Raw genomic sequence first — 10,248 nt, forward strand, 5'->3', positions numbered from 1 at the left:
TCACGCTTCGCTTTCTTCCGCCTTGAAGGACATGATGTGAACCATTAATGGGTCAAACTCGTTAAAACATTAATCTGGGCTAGTTGGCGTTTGCTTGCTGGAAGCAGGTGTCCCCGGCATGTTTGTTGTAGATGTAGTGCGTGCTTTCAAACCGCTTACAAAATGCTTCCAGCAAGTTAATGGGTCGTGTCAATGGTTCCTCTTGCCCATGGAGACGTGCAACTTGTTTCCGCATTATGTGAAAGACCACACTACATACATGTAAAGGCCTCCTTTAACCAAGCAGTACAAATGTGAATTCATGGCCTAGGGGTAGCGTATCTGACTCTCAACCTGTCGGTCAGGGGTTCGATTCCCAACTAATTATTCCAATTTTGTTTTCAGCCCAATTACGCTCCTTTGTAGACTTACATGCTATAATGGCATTTGAGACATGTGGCAATGCTTGAATGACACTGTATTTAATGTTTCAATCAATTTCAATTCCACACCACCACGTGTGACGTCATGACCTCTTGCCTGACACGAAGTTTTTCTACAGAACGCCGATGGACTATGCCAGGCTTCCATTAATTTTATTAAGGTTCCTTCAAAACAGCACACAAGAAATGGGCATTTAAACTTTATTCAGTGGAGCACAGCAACAAAATACATCGTAAACTTACAATATTGCACAGTTGCACCCACACAGTTTGTAATATTGGCTGACCTGCCAGAAGCTTCTATAGCAGCAGAAAAGCCACAGTAACAAAAGCTAAAGGTCTAGTGGAACATATGATTAGGACATCAAAGCAAAAAAGACAACGAAAAAATTCACTTTATGTTGAGGAAAATTTGAAATAATGTGAAGGAAACCCGACTTCCAAAAAACTGATGCAAAGCAATAAAAATTATGAGTTGAGTAGAATGAACTCTTTCTAAAGGGCAGCAGATACAGCATTCATGCCTATGTCACCTCTTACCTGTTGCATTAGTGCCAGCTCAAAAATTTCCACGGCCAACTTCTCCTTGGCACTTTTAATGTGTTCTATGGCTCGAATTGGGCAACGCAACCCGCAAAGCAACCACAGCCAATGCACACAGAACATTCTTTACATTGTAAAAAGGTTTCGCCGCTGTATTTCAAGTGTAAAGGCACTCGGGCTACACAGCTTGCAGGGCGCCCTGAAAACGATGTGCTGATCCAGGCTTTTCTGCCACCATAATTAATGGGGAGAGAGTCAGTGGGCATAAGGAAAACCATAACCTTTCTTTATTTTTTTCAATGCACTGGTAACAATGAGCATAATCTGCGCTCCTTTAACAGGCACTCTAGAACCACCATGAGCACTAATACAAGGAAACTTGCTTCCTTGAGAATTGCACAAGCACACCACAGCTGAATAAGTTAATTGGTTCAAACTGGAATTTTTCCATTTGGGAACAGCTAGGTTTTCGGACACCAATTGGACGTGCTTCCAATTGGTTCCAACTGAAACCAATTAAATTTTCTCCCAGGACCATTGGGGAACATTCTACCTTGTGCCAACATTTTACAGGGAAACTGATATTATGAGAATTGCACACTGTTAGGGAAGTGAAGCTAAACAACCATCACAAAAGCATTGCACACAAGCAACATAAGCTCAGTATATATCCACAGAACACACTTTTGCTTCCTCCTGGTGGAGCCAGTGACGCTTGTCTATTGAGCGAAATTATTTCATTTACTCACACCCGCGGTGGTAGTGGAAATGATGAAAACAATTCAGCAGGTAAAGCTGCTAACATCTTTTCAGCAAAAACCTCTTTAGTTCACTGCTGTATGTCAATAATATGCACCATGTAGCTGTGACACCGGCCACCTGAAACCGGTGCAGCCCATTGCAATGTCCAATTGAAATCTCATGAACCAATTGGATTTATAAAGTTAGACAAGCTGCAGCCAAGTGGAACCCAGTAACTCCAATTGGTTCCACTAAATATTAGCTGGAATTCCAATTGGAACCAATGGACTTTTTCAGCTGGGACGTTTCCCTGTATAGCTGCTCGCAGAAACTGGGCACGGCCTGTCAAAGATACTGTCCCGCCACCTCATCGAAACCCACCAGTACCACAGCTGCTAAACAGTATGAGATGAAATTTCAGTTTTAGACACCCTGCAAGCACCTCAGCCTCTGTGCAGGTTACAAATGAGGAAGATATGAAACATGTCTATGATCGATTGCAGTGGCTTTAGATTTCAGCTGTTAAAACCCAAGACCATGGGATCAAATTCCATGCGTGCTGGCTGCATTCCAATGGACGTAAAAAAGAAAAATGCCACTGTGCTCTGCAATACCAGTGTACACCACACAATACACCACAGTCCTAGCTGTTTTTGCATAGAATGAAACACATTTGCATGTTGTCTGCACAAAAGCCATAAATCACAATCCCTGAACTCTTGATGTGTTTACACAAGAAAAACCAGTCATTGCCTCTAAAACCAGTGTAAGACACCATGCAGCAAAATGTATGATTGTTGTCCACAGCAGAAAAGTATTTCAGTCACTGGACAAGCTAAAGTTTGCCGGCAAAATTCTTGATACATCAATAATGCAGAAGCCAGGAAGCCGCATGTATATCAGTGTATAACACCCTCCTACTCACACAAAATTAGACACCCAGGACGCTATCTCCTGGCATCAGATCCAAAGGAACACTGCCCCTAATTTCCACAAACTTCACCTCATGCACCCAACCCTATACCCTGACACATGGCCATGGTGCCAGGCGCGCCCAACACTCTTCCCCATTTTGTGGGGATGCGGGGCGAAACCGAACCACTCACAGACGCAGTACACGTCATTTGAGCGTTGGGAGGTGATGCTGACGAGCGATCGTACCGAGGACCAAAGAGCCCTCATAAAACAGGTCCACCTGACAGCTCAAGCCAGTGGAGCCCTGCAATGAGGACCCCACCTACAAGCCTCAAGAAACATTCCTCTGATTTTAACCTTTAGAGTTTACCTGCCCACCCACTGCTGCGTTTCATGCAAAAGAAAAAAGATTATGCTTCTCAAGTGCTGGCAATTTCTGCTGCTTCAAGTTATTTTGAGCTTTTCTTATGATGAATAGGGACTATTGTTGAGTTTTTCAGTAGGTTATCTGTTTACTTGTGAAATGTGCTGTGTGATACGTAGGTATCAATCATATCACATTCCTGCTCTCAAGGAAGCTTCTCGGCATGTGCAGTCATTCCCTGAGAAGGATGTTTCCAACAAGCATTCAGTTTTGAGCACTTGACTTATCCCATATTGTTCTCAGTCTGTCTGTCTGTGTTATGTTTTCCCCATGTTTCATCAACAGGTACAAAACTTTCACTTTCCTAAATACATTCCAAAGCAAGTTTTAAATGCTTCATTGTACTGCTTTATCACAAGCAGAAAGGTGGCTTTTATGTGACAGTACCTGAGCAAATCTTCAAAGGAGCCGAACCTACTCAGTGCTAAAAATTACAGCCAGCCATAAAAAGGAAAATCACCTTATGCAGATGTACAACCATGACACACTGAGCACTCTGACGGTATCATTAATATTCTTCCCGTTCTACCAAATATACTCACTGCAATATGACAAGAAGTAGATGCCAGCAGCAAAGGGTCTCTGATGGATCTAGCACACATGTGCAGGCTCCTTTCAAGAAGTTTGGTACTACTGGAATACTTAATGAAGAGTGTTTGGTGTCAAGACGGCTCGTGCACCAATTTCAATGCATATTCATTCACGTTATGAGAGAACCTGCTAGAGCAGGAAATTTTTCAGGCTTATTCTTATGCATCTAGCTAATGTGTTCTTCACACGTCAAAGGGAAACTTAAACAGTGTCTACCAAGTACCAAGATAAAAAAAAAATACCGACAGGTATTGCATCACCTATCACCTTCGCACAAAAATTTTTAGCCCAGCGCATCAAGCACCAGAGATAACTATGATTAAAAACAGCCTTCGCATTTTCCCTCTCAACTCATACAGCAAAGAGAGCGAGAAAAAATAAAGATACAGTTTAGCACCCCACTCTGTCTATGAAACCGTTACACAGGCGAACAGCCTCAGTTGTTTACTTGACTTTTTTTTTTGCCGCTCACTCTCCTGCCATGTCTGTACAATACAGCAGGGTATGGAAAGGGAGATACCAAGATTTCTAGCTGGCCATTCACCTCGCCTTCCGTGCTGAGTGTTTATGCAAGCCAATGACAGCTCATTATTCCTGATGTCACGTGCGCTGCATCATGTAGCGTGCAGGGATTCACGTGAAAGCCTGGCACTGCAGGTAGCTCTTAGGCGCAAAAGCGGGAATTTGAAAAAAAAAAAGCGCAAATTATTGGCTCACTTCTGAGGACTTGTAGGCGGCATGCACACTAAGTGACATTTACTTTACACAATGCATGCATTTCACAGTCACTTTCTGAACTGCTTTTCAAGGACCCTTCATTGAACTTCAGCTCATGCTCAAGCTAAGTGGCTGCTTGGAGTGAATGTAGAAACAAATTGCTGTAGATATGCTAATTTTATTACCAGAAAATGTAATAGGTAATTTACAAAATATTAACAGCCGTTTCCCTACATTATATACAACCAAATTAAAAATGGACGCCATTACACACTCATAAGATATTTGCCAAATTAGAAAGATGACCAATTAAATCAGAAGAAATGTCTCTGGCACCCGATAAAAGCTTACGAGCCCAAACAAACCTATCACTCATATAAAGGAGGGGGCATGTTTGTGCATAAAAATGCGCTTAGAGCCTTCCAGTTGTATGTACAGAAGGCAAGGGTTCGAGCAAAAGCGGATTCTCATGAAAGCACACTAAGCATGTTTACAGGGCAACTCTGGAGGTTTTTTCAATGCTTTGAGTTACTTATCAAAACACATTCCTAAAGGCTACCTCTTTGGCATAAGAAACCGAATTTCGAAATACCAATTAGAACTATTTTAAAAGAAATAAACAGCAAACCAAAAGCAAAACTTAGGTTCATGGCCAGGGACAATCCTCCACTTGACACAGCGGTGACCTCACAGACATTATTGGAAAAACGTTGAATGGCTGAAATGACGACAGCATTCATAAAATTCTTCAGACAACCTTATACTAGCCTAAAAGTTTGATCTTGATGTGGAGTGGGCAGTAACATGTGATGTACGTTCGCGACATTGCAAATGCACTGTTATTCGCAGAAATCACCTGAACTGAGGCCATGGAAATAGAACACTCTAAAATCGATTTGCACAAGAATGAATTCCCACACAGCTGCCAAGCTTGGCACAAATGATCAGGATGCAGAGGAATACCTACACTAAAAGCATCAGAATACATGAATCTCGAAAACCCCTCAAAGTCGCCCTTTGTAAACTGTACAGTTTAATGTCCCAAAGCAACACAAAAGCTGTGACAAACACAGTTTGGCATACCTCAGCAGAGAGTGAAAAATCATTCCTTCAGCTTTCAGCACAATTGGTAACTGCATTGACAAGAACACTAAACAGGTTATCAGCTAAACTATCAAAGTGCACCTAAGCACTAGGTGTAGCACTCCGCCACTGTTTTGTAATTCAATTTAGTACCAAGCTTTTCTAGTTCAGCAATGTAGCATGTGGTGAATATTGGTTAGATTTGATTACGAAGGAGAATGCTTGCATGCATTTTTAAAACTGCCTCAGTAGAGCCAGAGTCCTTCAATAGCGCTTTATGGTCATGAAACTTCTCCATAAATCTAATGGAACAGCTTGGTGCACTGCCCAAAGTGGCAGCACAGCAGCGCTAATGTCGATCGAGGAGCATGTTTTGGTAAGCAGCAGAGCGGGTGGCTACCTAGCTGAGTAGAAAGTGACGATTTTTGGTGTGTTATTTTCTTGTTGAGGCATTTACAGTGTCGAAGTACTTGAATGCACATCTTTTGTGGACCATCGAATGCTGTCTGTGAATGATGCCTTTACCTTCTGTGACTGGCTGCCGCTCCGGCTACAGGAGCAATGGCGACAAAATGTTTCTCCTCTGATGCCGAACTGAGAGAGACGTGGAGATGCGCCATCCCTCAAAAAAGAAATTGGCAGTTTCAACTTCTATCCTGATTTGCGAAACGTGTGTGTTATTGAGAAACATTGCAATCCCACGAACATCAATGGGCACGAGTTTGTAGTGAATGGGGATGTCGTGTTGCTGCGATGAAAGCTGCTCAAGCTGAAGCCTGGCGCTCTGCCCAGGTTGTTCGAAAGGCTCCCATGATATTTAACCAAGCACAATCCAAGTTCCTGATCATTAAAAAAGCGAGACTGTATCGCATCAGATACCTCTACAGCAGCAAACGCTTTGAATAATTCGTTCTCGAACTACTCGGGAGGCGCTGCGAGCGCCCGCTAGGTCAGACGTGTCTCCGCACGGCTCCGTGTTTCGATGCCTATATCCGAAGAAATCTCGCCCATCTACCAGAGATTGTTTGGATAATCGAACGTCGGAAGTCACCAGGCCCACGAGGATACCATGTTTTCCGAAAAGCGAGTCCACATTTCCTAGAAATCACGCATTTACTTCGAGGCCAGAGCTAAGCCTAACCCGGGCGACAACTCGGGCGCGAGGCTCCGGCAGGTTCGGCGCGGGAGCAGCAGCGACACCCGTGGCGGAAAGGTGCAGCTGCGCGATGCAGCGGCACCCCTAGTGGGAAGAGCAGCAAGCGCCGTCGGCGCGTCACCCGCCCGCGAAAATTTGAATCTACGCAACCATGCAAGTAAGTGGTCGAGGGCTGCGCAGTGGACCCGCAGGAGTTCACCGTACCAGGCCAATGGTTCCAATGCAAGGGAAAGAAATATGCTCCACTAGAGAAGAGCAAGAAAGAAATTGAGACCGACCAATACAGCCTCAAGCAAGCCGGGAGAAGATTGGCGGCCATGTCGGTCGAAAAACCAGAGACTAGAATACCAGAGGGAGCTGACAAGATCATCATCCGCCCTAGCGGAGGACTCGACAAGCTCCTCAAACGCGGAAACGAATACATGACCAAAGTCATCATAGCGTCAGCGGGTATAAATACTAACGAAGTAGGCGAGGAAGACGTCATTCCCAACACAAAACAACATTCAATCCTCATCGCCACCACGAGCGGAGAGAGAAAACTGAAATATGCCAGCATGAGCCGAATCAAACTTGGAGGAGAAGAAATCGCGGTTTTCGCCTACGTGGCCACGCCAGATGACTGCGGCAAGGGGGTGGTACATGGCGTCGATGGAGAATTCACGCAAGAAGACATCATGAGAATGCTAAGACACAAGGCGAACCCCGAAATCATCGGGGCCAGAAGATTAGGAAAGGACTCCACGTCAATACTAATTCTTTTCAAAGAAAGCAGAGTACCAAGGACGGTCATCCTAGGATGGGACTCACGCAGATGCTACCTATACCGGAAGAAATATGAAGTCTGCATGGCCTGTGGCCGACTCGGTCACAGGATTGACGTATGTCCAGACCCAAAAAACATCAAATGCCGTGGCTGCGGGCAGGAGAACCCTCCCGTAAACCACTCCTGCACGGCGAAATGCCAACTCTGCGGCAGAGACCACCTACTCGGAGACAGCAAATGCAAGCTAATACACCGTACACCGTATGAAGCCAAGAAAAGATACTGGGAGAAGAAAATGAGAGAAGAGGAGGCCACGGCAGGAGCCAGTGACCGATCGCAACAGTCACGGGTGCACCAGAGCCGCCCGCGCACTAAACCAGGCAGCGAGGGGAGCGGCTATACAGCTCGAGACAACTTCTTTCCGAGGCTGGGAGGAAAACAACGACAAACTTCCCAGGGACGGAGTGCCTCCAGAGGAAGAAGCAGATCCAGGGGACGTTCGAGCTCGAGAGACCGGACCTCCAGCCGGACCCGGGGAGGATCAGCGGCCTGGGGCGGCGAAAGCAAAAGGGTGAGTTTCGCGAGCAGGGTCTCCGAGAGCGATGGCAACAATAATAAGAAAGATGAGAAAGATGAGGAAATAGAAAAACTAACGAATATCGTTAAAAACATGAGTGATAGGATCTCTTGTCTTAAGAGGGAGGTACAAAATCTAAAAACGGCCCTAACTACGGCAAAGGCTAAGCCGACGGCAGTTGTCAGCACTCCCCAAACAGGTACACCATCCCTGGTAGCACCTAAAGCACAAACCGCACTAAATAACAGCCAGGAGAGCAAAAGTGACATGGTGGTCGAGGATGCCGTCCCGCCCCCATCCAAGCGCAGAATCAGGGAAGAGAGCAACTCAGACCTGACTGCGGACGAAAAGCTAAACAAACTAGGAGCCAAAATGAACAGAAATTTAAAAACTTTTGCAAAGCAAAGGGATAGCAAACTAGAGGATTTTGTTCACCAAATCCAGAACCAAATGCAGAACAATTTCCGTTTAATAACTGAGGCACTTCAGCAGCTGCAGGGGGAAAATGCCGCCATACATGCACGGCTCGCTACAGTTGAGGAGAGAATCACCAAGCTTAGCAATGGACAGGTCGCCCAGTAGTACCCAAATTTGGCAGTGGAACTGTCGCGGCTACCGACGCAAGCGGCCAGTGCTACAAAGCGCCTTGTCGATGCTCGAGGCAGCCCCGCTAGCAGTTGCGCTGCAAAAGACCGGCGGTCCGGCTAAACTGCAGGGTTATCATGTTTTCCATAGCAGCAGGGGAGACAAATCAAGGGTATCAACATTAGTCAAGAGAAACTTAGCAACAATGGAGCACGATCTAGAAGAAAAGGTAATTGACAACGTTTTCGTGGAAATTTTAACAGGAAAGAAGGGAGAATCAAACATTTTTCTCTTAAACATATACAACCCACCCAAACAGAGGAAGGTTAGGTTTAGGGCGGTAATTAACAAAGCACTTAAAATAGCAGAAAACCAAGCCTTAGTCATAGTAGGCGACTTCAACACCCATCACCTGGAATGGGGGTGCCCGAAAGAAGACCCAAAAGGGAGACAATTATTGGAGGATATACACAACCTGGGACTCACGATACTAACAGATCCGGAGCAGCCCACACGAGCTGGAAATAGCGTCAGCATGGGCACTTCACCGGATTTAACCCTCGTCAGAAACGTAGGAACGGCGAAATGGTTTAACACGGAACAGAACTTAGGCAGCGATCACTCTGCCATAGCAACAGAGATAAGAACCAAGAACAAACAAATAGGCAACAAACAAACCCCTACGAAGATCACAGAGTGGGACCACTTTAGGGAGCTCAGAGGAAACAGAGACGAGACAGTCATAAATAACATCGGAGAGTGGTGCAAAGCAGTTAAGAAGGATGGCAGAAAGGTAAGCAAAACGCTAGATGGGGAGAAAGCTCCCGAGATAGTGGACAGCCGACTCCTACACATGTGGGAAGCCAAACAAGGCATGGAACGCCGACTAAAGAAACAGGGCAGGAACAACCGCAATCTCAAAAGAAGATTGGCACGGCATAATAAAGAAATAGAGGATTACGCCTTTAAACTGTGCGAACAAAATTGGAATAGCAAATGCGACGAAATGGAGAGGAGCATGAATCTCCCCCAGACGTGGAACATTCTTAGCATCTCATAGACCCACAAAAATCCAAAATGCAAGCGAAAGTTACAATGACCAAAGTTAGACACGCGTGTGGGGAACGCGATGACGAAAGCTTCATGCGCAAACTAGCTGAAACCTACATAGGAGACACAGACAAAAGTCGGCTTCCCGATTATGAAGGAGCCCCGAACGAAGCCCTGGACGTGCCCATTACAGTAGCCGAGGTAAGGGCGGAAATAGTCAGACTGAAAACCAGATCGGCTCCTGGCCCAGACGGGATTACGAACACAATGTTAAGGAACCTCGACGACAACTCCATAAAGGCCCTCACAGATTACATGCAGGAGTGCTGGGAGAAGGGCGAGATTCCCCCGCAATGGAAAACGGCCACCGTGGTCCTAATACCTAAGCCCGGGAAGCAGCCGCAGATAGGGAACCTTCGACCTATATCCCTCACATCGTGCGTAGGGAAACTAATAGAGCATGTCGTCCAGACCAAAATATCAAACTACATGGAAAAGAATAGGAAGTGGCCAGATGAGATTTATGGGTTCCGACCCCATCTCAGCACACAAGACGTCATGCTGCGACTAAAACAGGATATCATTGACTCCAGAACCAGGGACGCAAAGGTTATCCTATGTCTCGATCTCAAAAAGGCATTTGATAATGTTAAACATGAGGCAATATTGAAAGGGCTC

Source organism: Amblyomma americanum, chromosome 1 (assembly GCF_052857255.1).
Source record: "Amblyomma americanum isolate KBUSLIRL-KWMA chromosome 1, ASM5285725v1, whole genome shotgun sequence".
NCBI classification, from domain to species: domain Eukaryota; kingdom Metazoa; phylum Arthropoda; class Arachnida; order Ixodida; family Ixodidae; genus Amblyomma; species Amblyomma americanum.